Source organism: Pomacea canaliculata, linkage group LG6, assembly GCF_003073045.1.
Source record: "Pomacea canaliculata isolate SZHN2017 linkage group LG6, ASM307304v1, whole genome shotgun sequence".
Lineage (NCBI taxonomy): Eukaryota > Metazoa > Mollusca > Gastropoda > Architaenioglossa > Ampullariidae > Pomacea > Pomacea canaliculata.
Genome location: NC_037595.1, coordinates 8,738,716 through 8,751,189, shown reverse-complemented (window position 1 = coordinate 8,751,189; position 12,474 = coordinate 8,738,716). Strand labels below are relative to the sequence as shown.

General features: G+C 42.5%; 1 long non-coding RNA gene across 1 annotated transcript; it reads right to left on the bottom strand.

Annotated features, from left to right (window-relative positions):
* Positions 1-10,187: 10,187 nt before the first annotated feature.
* LOC112565771 lies at positions 10,188-12,342 on the bottom strand. Its single transcript, XR_003099488.1, has 2 exons — positions 11,848-12,342; positions 10,188-10,243 (listed from the first exon to the last, which is right to left on the bottom strand). It is a non-coding gene; the product is annotated as an uncharacterized LOC112565771 (long non-coding RNA).
* Positions 12,343-12,474: the final 132 nt, after the last annotated feature.

Below are 12,474 nucleotides of genomic sequence, written 5' to 3'. Positions count from 1 at the left end.
AAAATTTCCACAAATATAATAAAACCAAACTTTCTTGCTCATGATATTAATAGTTAACTGAACACTGAACGCCGGTTCTTGCTTTGCGTTTTATCTAGTGCCCTGTGGCGAATAAATTGTATCTCCTATTTCCAGACCTTGTCATATAAAAATTTCATCTATGTAATTGCATATTTATGAAAACGTGAATGCTTGTGTATGTGTGTTCGTATGTGTGTGCGCGCGCTCGCTTGCGCAAATTTGAAAATGGACGTTAATTCAGGTTTCAGCTGTAATTTATTGATGTTACTATAAATATTATCAGGCTTTCTATTTTACTGTAAACCTATACAATGTCCAATAAAATATTACAAGCAAAAGACAAGAGAGAGAACATTGCGATCGTTAAAAACCCGGATGGAGAAGTAAGTAAGAGAAGTAAGTCTATGTTTGTGAAACTCTTTTATTCAGGGTGAAAAATGTTTGAACTAATAAGGTTAGAGCTGATAAATAAAACGTGAGAGAGGAAACACGACAGTAACAAATAAAATAAATCAAACTAATTTAATTAATTTCACAGTATTTTCCAACATAGATAAGGAAATACAGGGTCTTGAAAGGATGCTATCAGTGTTGTCTGATTGAGTTCCCCCGTCCGTCACTCATTTGCAACAAAGGGCAATAACTAACTAAATTTATTTCTCTGTGCGTGTGTGCGGAAACAGATGGTGGGAGGGAGATAAATGAATAATTGTAGTCGAAAAACATCCACGAATTGCATATTTCGCTTAGGAGCTAAGCTACATGGAAATGCTGGCATCCATATTGAAACTGGTTGGAAGAGAATGGACAGGAAACCCCGAGCTGAAATGATTGGATGAAAAGAGAGGGGGATAACTCTGAAAGTGTGAGTTGTCACTTCCGGGACGTGCTGCAACGTTCTGGAACACAGATGTGGACACAGCATGACAGCGGAATGTTGCTGGTTACCGGGTGGATTCCATCCCGCAAATATTTTTAAGTTTGCTTAATTTTTTTTCTCTTTAGGATTTTGGTTTGCCATGGTTTGGTTTTTGGTTTTCTTATTTATTTTCGAAAATGAGAAAAAATTTAAATCTGATAAATATATCAGTGTGACGTTGGTTGTGATTGCATGACTGTGTGCTTGTGTATATGTGCTAAAACTTCAATGAAAAATTACACTGTTTATTCGATTTTACCGAATTCTTTCCACAGAGGGGAGGTCAGAAGCCATGTTTGGTTGGTGTATGCTCCTCTGGAACATGTTTACTTTTTCTCCTTTCTAATAATTTTTTAGGTGACTGTAAATGAAAAATCTTTGCTACGCAGAGTAAACTTGAACAAACCCATAATTTAAAAGTATGACAAAACCATAAAACAGAGACAAAGCGGGTAGGGAGGGAACTAAGGGCAACTTTTGGCACCAATGAAATTATCTTCATCTTCCATGCCAATGGCCAATAGCGTCCCTCACCTCTCCTGAAGTCTGTTCCACAAGAATACAGTTTGGCCGACATTCTTCTAGGATATGGACAGCCTCATGGGACGCCAGGTGCTTGGGATAACACACGATATTATATTAGTGAGTACAAAATTCATCATATATGTAAGTGCAAATGAAAATTACTCACAGGCACACACATACAAACACACTAGTAACCAAACACCCGCATTATGAATAATCCAACACCAACGCACCCTGTATCCGAACAAGAGAGGCCAGTCTCCGTGTTTTCTGACCTGATGCGAAGACCAGGCCCCGGGTACAATGATTGATGAGGCAGCTACTCGCCATGAATCGTAAACTTGAAGTGACACCATTGAAGGGGTATTCCACAGGTCCTTTTACGAAGCCATCAAGGCCTCTAGAGAGTTTTCTCCTTTTTTTTTTCTTGTGCTTGTGTCACGCACTTACACACCATCGATCAAAGTGAGGAAATAGTGATTCTCCTGCAACAAATTCGCCGTTATTTAAACCCTTCTAATGGCTTGTAGTCTAACTCTACCCTCACCTGATTAATCACCTTCCACGCTCCTTGCAAAGCCCTTATCTTGCGCGCAGTCTCTCGTGTCATTTATCACAGCGCCGCCTGGTGGCCGGAAAAAATTGTAATGACTGATAGAAAGGACAACAGACACGTCCAGAGGGACGCAGGGCTTTCGGGGATGAAAAATGACATCAAGCAAATTTGGTCCTGAGCTTTGCGACTCCCTTGGGAGGGCGCTGCGCATACAGACTCATTTCCAAGCGCATCCCATGCGAGATAAAACCTTGCTGCGCCGCACATACATCCCTGGATGACAATCGCCGCACGCGCACGCACGCGCACAGACACGCAAACAAGTCCTGTAAACACGCAAACACACAGAGAAATACAAACAGACATTGATGCACACGAACAGTATACATGGAAGCATACTCAAACACTCAACAAATAACCAGAAACACAAAAATTATCAGAAAAAAAACACAGAAGCTCAAGAAACAAAAGTAAGCGTACACACATACAAACAGGAGCGCTCACACACAAGAGAGAGATACTTCAATTGTTTTTCTAATTTAATCTTTTCTTTCTCTCTCAGATACATCAAGCTCCACCGCTTCTGCTAGAAACAAGAAATCCATTTAGCCATTTATTTTTCCCCCCACGGACAAGGCACGTCCAGCTCTGTAGAATCTTCTTTCTCTCCTCCATACATCGACTATTCGATGAAGAGTCCTCACTCTACACTTCAACCAAGAAAACCTCCGACCCAAGCCTACTAGTCATGTTATTTTTAATTCCTTTCCTGCAAAGATTTGTTGGATTTCCTTATTCTTTCTTCCTTACTTCCTTACTGATCTGTTACTGCTTCTCGGGATGAGGAAGGGGGGTTTGGTAGTAGATAACAGCAAAGCTTGAGAAATAATATTGGGGAGAATAAAATGTGAAATGATCAACAGCCGGGGCTTTGGCCACAATCGATGGCATAATTAACGTGTGCCTTATATTTGCGTGCCGGGCCCAGACGGACAGAAAATGTCATATTCTGTCACTGGATGTTCGTCTGGCAGGGGCCCAGCAATTCCCTTCTAATGAATATTCAGGAAAAGCCATTTGTGCCTGCGTGAAGACCACTCCTCTACCCATGCTGGCGTTCTGATGGAGGTGTCGTCCGGAAAACCGCCACGAATGTTGGGTTCAGGGTAGATGATTGAGGTGTCGTGTGATGTGGCCTCTTGTACACTTGAGAGATACTTGCTGCATTTTGGTGGACACTTCACGCATATTTACAATATACTTGCTGAATATTTCCAATTCACTATGCACATGCTGAGAACTTGCAATACACGTGTACTACCGTGACGTCAGACTAGTGCACGATTACTCAACACTATGTTGCACACTTGCTCTAACATGTATCACCTGAAATCACTTGCAGTACAGTTTCTTTATACTTCCAACATGTTACCCTGTAATCACCAAAGAAACTAAATCGGAGATCAGACTGCTCACCTCTCTGTAAGACTGATTGTAGCTCTGTAGCAAATTAGCAAATGTATTCAGTGTTGGTGTGTGTGTGTGCGCGCGTGCGCGTGTGGGGTGAATAATCCAGATTGATCATCGCCCCTTTGTCTCCAAGCGAGAACGAAAGACTGTACAAAAATTTGTTTGTGTAGTTTTCTTCCATCCCTTTTCCTTTTAGCATGTAGATTCCTAAAAAGCTGTTAGCATCGGCACCTTGGAGAATCCTAGAAATCGCAAGACGACCACCAGCGCCACCTGGGAGCGAGCGAGGTTGGTGGGAGAGAAAGGGAGAGGGAGCAGAATTCAAGACTCCCAGCGGATGGTGAAGAACGAATGTTTATTTTATTATTTATGAGTCTGTTTCCCTAAACTGGATGCGGCACTAAATCACGTTTTTGCGGGAGGCACAGTCGTCTCGCGAAAATCCGGCCGCCCTGGGGCCTCCGACCGCGCGATAAATAATGGATTCGGAAAACATGAGCTCTGGAAAAAAGAAAACAACTATTTACGAAAGAAAGATATATTTCAATGGTCAGTAGCTTTTGCTTGAAAATTTAAAAACCCTCAGAAATAAACTCCACGGACAACGACAAGGAAGGTGAAGGTGACTGAAACATTGTTGCGAGAAATTTCTGCGCGAATAGCCAGGCGGAAGTGGGGGACACATGGAGGATAATGGAGGGTGGGCCATGACGAAGTGACGGAGGTAAATGGGGGAATTGTAGCAGGAAGAAGAAAGACAAACGACTTGACAATACGTAATCAGGAGAACTGAGAGAAAGGTTGCCAACTGCCTGCCAGTGGATGAAGGTTGTCCTTTCTGTCCTGGCGATGAGCAGGTTTGGTTTCTAGACTGGAAAATAGACTGACGACTAAGGCATTATTAAGTTTCCCTTTCTTAAATAAAACTATTTTATATGTACTTTCATTCAATCCTGATACCTGTCACAACTCTGAAAGTATAACTTTAAAAAACAATTAAAACTCGATTTATCATTTTCTTTATTTATCAGAGAAGCGAAAGACTCTACTCTTCAAATATAAAATCTGAAGCAAACAAAACAAAACAACAAAAAAACAAAACAAACAAACAAACAAAAAACAAACAACAGAAACAAAAAACAAAAAACAAAACCAAACAAACAAAAAGCCCAAACAAACTAGAACTTACGATAAATGTCCAGAACAGTTTTTTCACCCTGGACCTTCGCTCTCTCCTGCAGGCTATTAACTTTCTTCCTTAACTCTTTGATATATTTACCGACCGCCGACAGACTACACGACAGCACGACAACAGCCTCGCTCCCGTAAACACAAGGGAAGTGGGAAGGAGGAGCGTGTGAAACCGATTTAAGTGATTGACCGTCAGACTTCCGCAACGGTTTTCAGATCCTCTCAAGAGGGCCGCCATCTTAAATCATGGCGCTCAGTCAGCGTCTTGTAGATAGTATCTTGTCATACAACAAGCGGTGCAGTCTCAGGCTCTAGTTTTAAGAGAGATGGAGAGAGAGAAAGACAGTTTTTTGTATTACCGGAATGATAGGACATCACCATGAAGACAGGAAAAAAATCCAGACTAAACTTTCTATTTTCTGTTCCAAGGGTTTTGCGATGTTTCCTTGCTTTTTCATTCTTTACTTTGAAGCGTGCAGACGGAATATTGAAATAAATGTAGAACGGTTGTAATTATTTATCCATATTTGCATGAATTATATGAATGTGACGTCACGAAGTAGCTAAAATAGTTTTACTACATTTGTTCTTCATGCAAATCCAGTTCGGCAGATATGCGTCAGCAAGAGATAATAATAATAATGATTATTACCATCATCATCGTCATCTTCATCTAACTGATATAGCTGAGTATTTGACTCTCGCCCTATCATTCTGTCATGTGGTATCATACGAGATATTCAATATTTATCTTCTCGTTTACACCACGGAGTTGAAAGACTCAGTCGTGTGATTCACGTTTCACAGACGTTCAGGAAGGTGGAGACAATATAGTTAAATTCTGTAAATTTCAGCGCTTGAAATAATCCAGTTCATTTATTATTATCTATCAAAGCTGGCGATTTGCACCTGTCATCAAATAGTCCTACAACATCTCGTTCCCCTGCGAGAATAACGTGCTACGTCACCGTTGTATTGCCAGTCCACGCATGCAAATGGCCGGAGGTCCTAGCAATGTGTCGGATTTCTAGTAAGATTTTAATCTCTAGCTCTACCAAGGAAGAATAATATGATAAGAAAATATATAATTCGATGCAACGAATCTTTTTTCTTCAGTAACAGTCTGAATTTCCTCGGGGTTGTTTTTTTTTCCCCCTCACGTGGCATTGAGTTGTTTACGAGACACGTAAGGATGAAAAGGTTAATTTTATATTTATCACTGTTTGACAGGATTTTGAGAGAATAATACTACAAACACTGAAATGTTTCGGGCAAAATTGTCGTGTTGCTGGACAAGAAATGCATTCACCTGTACAGTAGGTACGAGCCATTGGAGAAGATGCTATGAAGTCGGTATACACAAACCAAGTCGACCCGCTGTCTCATCCATGTCAGGTCAGTTTAGAAAGTATAAACACTTATTCTTGCTTTGAGTTTTCAATATTCGAGTTTTCTGCCCAACTTTTACACTAAAAGCACAGTCGCAGTATTTAACCAGGTTTACCAGGAGCAGACCATTGGCATGTCCAAGCGTGACGTCACCCCAGGTTTTTTTTTGACCGGATAGAGATTTGAGCATATTTCTCTTGCGATTTTATGTTTGAGACATTAATAACGGACATAAAAGAAGTTTTTTTAAGTGTAATTCGTTTCACCACTTTGGAGGGTGTTACGAGTACCCCACCTACCCCGTGCACAGACCTCAGAGCACGACGCGCTTCAGGGGCGACAACTTGTTGCCTGTCAAGATGGCGGACTGGGAGAAGTTGGGGGAGGAGAGGGATTGGTCCGTAGAGAGAGCGGCACGTAGTAATTTTTGTCACGTGTCTGTGACACCTGTCACGCCACAGTCAGAGATTCCGCTCCCAGACGCCGAGACGCAATCAAAGTAAACGCCTCCAGTCGTCTGCTTTGAACGCTCGGGGTGTGGGTGAGCACTGAGCAGGGTGGGTGAGACACGAGAGAGGGAGGGAACGGGACGACAGACAGGAGCAGCTGTCCAAATAAAGAATTTCTGTCGTTTGCTTTGCAATGAACGGTGTTTATCTCATCTGACTACAAACATCGGTGTGGATTTGTGGGTATTTGTGGGCAGTTAGTGCATGGGACTTTAAGTATTGATAACACGTCATCCAATGAGATATAACTATATTCATTAAGTAAATAGATACAATGCTGTCAACTCTTCACACAGTGACATACAACTGTATTCTTTAAGACAAATCATAAAAATACAATATCACAAACTCTTCACGTAATTTTCCGTTCCTTTTTCTTTCCGGTAAAATATTTCCATATGTGGGGATTTTTCCACTGTAGTGGGAATGGGATGGGGGATGTGGACACGCATAATAAGGGAGTGAGTGATGAGATGATTAAGAAAGAATTGGGAAGTGGGAAGATCTGTGTATCGAGGGGAGAGGGAAAGGGAGACCACATGTGTTGACGACGGATGCTGGTGCCCTTCATTTCCGGCTTGTACTTCATGTTCTTGAATAAGATTTTTCAGCTGCCTTCTGCTCAGCGTATTACCAACATTTTTTTTAAACCATACAATTGTTGTTGTTTTTTTTTTTTTGTTTGTTTTTTTGTTTGTTTGTTTGAAAAAGAGTCCTAGTGTTATATAATTTTTTTTAATTATTTGTTTCGTTTTTCTTTAGTTTGTTTTCTTGACGAATTGGTTTGTTAATTGATTCATGTATTAATTCATTCATTTTTTTGTTGTTCTGATTCCTTTGATTTTGCTTTGTGTTGAGGGGTTGTTTTAATTTCCTGCGCGATTTCGCAAAGCCTGTCTGCTCCACCGTCTGCGACTGCTGGGAATGCTAGTGTCTCTTGTCACGTGATCTAGAAAGTGCAAAATAATTGGATGGACGGACGGACAAACAGAAAGCAGAGAAGGTTCAAGGTAATTCCCGGTGCACGGTATTCCAGTGTGTTACATGTGCACCAATGTTTTGTACCATCTCAGTACTGGTGTACTCATTCTATGAACCAGTACAGTACTCGTGTACCCATGATTTGTACCAAAGTGTTGTCCTGTGTACCAGCGTCTTTCAGTGGTTGACTTTACTGAATACTTCTATACCAAGTTTTCTCCTCCCGACATAATCCAATCCCCTTGGTTAGCCTGACATTAAGCTAGATAACTCTTCTCCAATAAGAATATTTTAAGAAACTCATAAAGTCTTGGACAGGCTGATCGATCAGATACTCGGCCATAAGCCCTCAACGATTTCCAGATACTCTTCCTCTCCCTCCTTCCTCAATTTGATTGCTTTACTCCCAAGCAGTAACCAAATAAAAATGATAGAGGCTGGAGGTAGGAGGAGGTTGTGAGGATACCTTGGAGATAGAGACCGGAAGCGTTGTCCTCAAATCGCGACCCGGTGCATTGTCAGGATCCTCGTCCTGGATCCGTGGCTGAGTGACTTCAGTCTTCAATGAACCCAGTGGTCATCCTATGAACCCAGTGGTCATCCTATGAACCCAGTGGTCATCGCTCTCTCTCCAGGTCGTGCATTTGTGTGAGACCAAGCTTTGTAACTGTAAATGTTGATGGACATTAGCCACGTGCAGTGTGAGATCACTGTCATCAATCACACGTGTCCTCCAACTTCTTTATTGCACTCCCGTGTTCCATCTGTTATACTTTATTATTTCCATGCAGGATTACATCACATGGAATGGTGAGATGTGATTATTTCAAGTAGTATGGTGAGGAAAGGAGATTAAGATATTATGATTTCGAAAAAGAAATTAAGAGGAAATTTTATTTGACTCTTTCTCCTTTTTCCCTTTTTCTCTCTCAGCCTCTTAATTTTGTGTGTCCCGTTAATGCATTTACAAGCCCACGAGAGAATCTCCATTCTTTTGTTTACCTTAGTGATCTATAGGTGCGCGTGAATGCGTGAGTGCGTGAGTGTGTGCGTGTGTGTGTAAGAACTTTCCACACCACTGTCCATTTTCAAAAATGTCTAATCTTTATCGCCCTGAACTCTCTTCAATAGAAACACATTTATCACCTTTTTTAAGACAAGTCGTGATTAAATTTCTTCCGCCAGGTCGAATGTCAGGTGTAGTTTTTAGAAAAGCGCGAACGCCTTTTTGATCACAGGCCTCGAAATCCCTCCGCTCCTCTCGCACACGTTTGTTTGTTTGTGTGTTTTCAGGGCTGAGTTGAGCTCACCAGTAACCACTTTAAAGGAAACAATACTAAAGTATACTAAATACTGATGTAAAAACACATTGCGAAGAAAAACAAATCCATAAACTTCAGGTACAGGCTTGTGATGTTAATGCAATTACTGGGTGGTGTGTGGTCAGTAGTTGATACCCCACCTTGTCTCCTCCACCCCGACCTCCTTCCTCATCTCACGCACACCATCCACCCGGCTGACTGCAAGCACCCTAACATCAAAGTCGCCATTACCGCTGTAATACCTGACCATCTATCGATGCCAGACGTCCTGGTTAGCGTGACAAGAAGTCTGGGAGGCCGAGGTCCTCGCGCTCGGCCTTCATTAACCCTCGGCGTCCTGAAGTCGATAGGATCGGGGCCCTGCTCGACAAGGAGGAGACATCAATGAAGTCTAAAGAGTTTATGTGTATATCAATATACGCCCGGCCCTCTACCTGACGGTAAGTCGCCAGCCCTGAAATCTTTTCTGTCCCCCTTATTCATCGATTCAGACTTTCCTTCCCTCTCAGACCTCCATGGCTTGCTTCAATGCGCCCTAAATCTAGTCCCGTGTTCCAAGACTATACACTTCCAAACTGTCCAATCCACTGTTTTGTATTTCGCTTTATTTTTATTTTTATTTTTTATTTTTATTTTATTTTATTTCTTTGCGTGTTGGCTGCGTCTTCTCCGAGAAAAAAAGAGAAATAAATAGCTGTCATCGAGGACGTCAAAAGACACGAGCGCCTGAAAGATGGCGGCTCTGTAACATCCGGGCTTTTCACGATATGGCTGCACGACATTTCGCTGCTCAAATAAGAGACTGACGTCTGCGAAAAAGAACTAATGGAGAGCCATCCTTTATTGACTTTGAGTCGAGTGACACATTTCTTTTCAGCCTTTGGCAGGCTCAGCGGCTTTTTTTTTTCTTCTTCTTTTTTTTCTTTCTTTGTTTTGTGGGGTGGTATGGGGTTCATTTCTTTCTTTTCTTGTTTTCTCTGACAAACAAGTTCTCAGCCATGCCAGCGTCTCTACCTCCTCCTCCTCCCACTGTGGGGCTGACTGGCAGCAGCACTTGACATCACGCCGTGTCTACGTCACGCAGACGACCGTTCACCGCCCATGCGCACTTCGTACGGAGATGCCGTGCCCGCCATCTTGCACACATCTTGACATCTGGAGAGGGGCGTGGAATTCGCGAAGCTCATCAACGACGTCGTCTGCCTGCTGATGGCGGCTGCAACCTTTCACCTCTGTCTTCTATGATCTCGATCCCTGAAATGTCTGTGCTCCTGCTGCCATCTTTGTGGACATTTTTTTTCTTGCGACAGTTCCACTCACCAAAAGCAAGACCAATGACGAATTCTGGTAGCGGTACTTTCTGCAAGGTTAAATTAACTAATTTCAATGTAGTTTTTATTGGGGTTTGTATATTTTATTTATATAAAAAGAGGCTTTTCTGTTTCTTGCACACAATTTTGTGTTTCACTTTGTGGAACGCATGATCTAACCCTTTGCCGCAAAGCACACAAAAAGAAAACTTTATTCAGTAATGGGTTTTTATCCTTTTGGGATATCATAGCTGCTGAAACCGAGGCATCCATCCAACCGTCCACTTGTGTGATGGTTACAACAGCGAGGGATGGGCGAGTTAAGCGGCGCCAGCAGGGTGGGCAGACCTCTGTCGGGAATGTGCCGCCTGGTTTTCTTGCTATGCAGTGAGCCAGTCCTGGGCTTTCGTGTGAAGCACATCAGATCTGACGCCTTCTGACCTGGGAACGCCACAGCCACATCAGAGGATTCCCATCCCTGCAAATTTTCCACCATGAAGTCCAAGCAGCCTGTCATCTCCTTTTTTTCATTTTTTTTTCGTCCCCCCTATCTCTCTCTCTTATCTTTTTTTATTTGCTTGGTCGGCTATATTTTCTCGTCACATATGTCAACTGGCTGGTTCAACCGGTACAAATGTCCAAGCAGGGTGAGTGGCTGGTTCAGCCGGTACAATTGTCCAAGAAGGGTGACTGGCTGGTTCAGCCGGTGCACTGGGACAGAGTGGTGACTGGTCCAGCAGAAACAAGTGAAAGGACTGTGAACGGCAGATGCGAGAAACCTTGTAGGAAATCCTTTATAGGTTTCTCCATTAAATTCCCTCCATTACCACAAAGCCTCCGAGACTTCTTACACTAAGGAGCTCAGTCGGGCCACTCGGGGCATTTACAGAGCTTTTCTTCTCCTTCGTTTTGTCCCAAACGTGACTAGCTAGCTTCAACAGCTTTAGCAAGATCTTTCAATTGATAGTGTTTGTCTGTGACTGTTTGTTGTAAACGAGCTAACATTTGATGTTTATGCATCTGTCTACAAATACACATAAAGTGTAAAGAAATAACTACTAACCAACCCCGAAATTATCAGTAAATAAATCACTCAAACAATTAAGTAATCCAGGGTTTATATATAAGTTATTTGTTTTGCCAGTTTCCGCTCTTCAATTAAACTGAAGATTAAAGATAATTTTCGTCATTTATAAAGCTATAAATAGGACTCATGATGCCCATGGTCATAGATAACCAGTAAGAGGGGAAAAGAGTAAAATTAACCGTACCGTGGGAACTTCGGTGGGTCGTCTATTTTCATTTTGGTAAACACGAATAAGGCGGTGAGCACAGCCACAGTGATGTGCCCTGGTCGATGTACTCCTCCATTTTAAAGGAAAGTGCCTGTCAAGCTAAACAGCATGATCCTAAAAAATTAACCAAGATTGCTAACAAGGTTAGGGGGAAGGTGATGGTCAAAGTCGAGAAAGTACACCCTCATACCTCTCTCACGCTCTTTCACTCTCTCTTTCTCCTTTTTCTATCTCACACACAAATGAGAAAACAAAAACAAAAATACCAACCGTCTATTTCTAATGGACAAGCCTCCCCAAACCCCACTTAGATGCCGACTTTTAAAGCAGTGAATTGCTGATTGTCCTCGCAGTCTAACCTGGAAATGTAGAATATGTGTTCCCTGCTGGCGCTGAATGGGAGACAATTTCCTCCGGCCTGATCAGTCGATTTAGCGAACAGCCTGCCCCGTCTCCCTCCTGGTCCCTCCTGATCCCTCCTGGTCCCTCCTGGTCCTGCCTGTTTAATGTAACCTGAAATGACACGTGTGCAAGTGTACAGGCAGACGGACGTACGAATAAAGGAGACTTGTTGACGCATGAACCAACGCATGGATGGACATGTCATATACACGTACAGACGTAATGAGACAGATGCTCATGGATAGTCACTCAACGACTACAGTCTGAAACATACCCTGGTGCACACCTGGCTTTATTTTGTGGGTGAGGATGGCGGCTGGCTCTGCTGCACGGGATTTAACGAACACATATATATATACCCCACGAACTTGTATTACTGGACTACTGGCAGACGATTTTTTTTCCAGTTAACTGCTAAAACGAGGCTGGTGTATACGAAGTTTCCGGTAAAAGTCACATTTCAGCTTAACTACTAAAACGAGGCTGGTGTGTACAAAGCTTCCGGTTTAGTCACATTAATTGTTTAGGCTCGCCGAGACCGACAGCGGAGAACTTCGCAAGAGGCTAAGTGTTGGTCTCGGTAG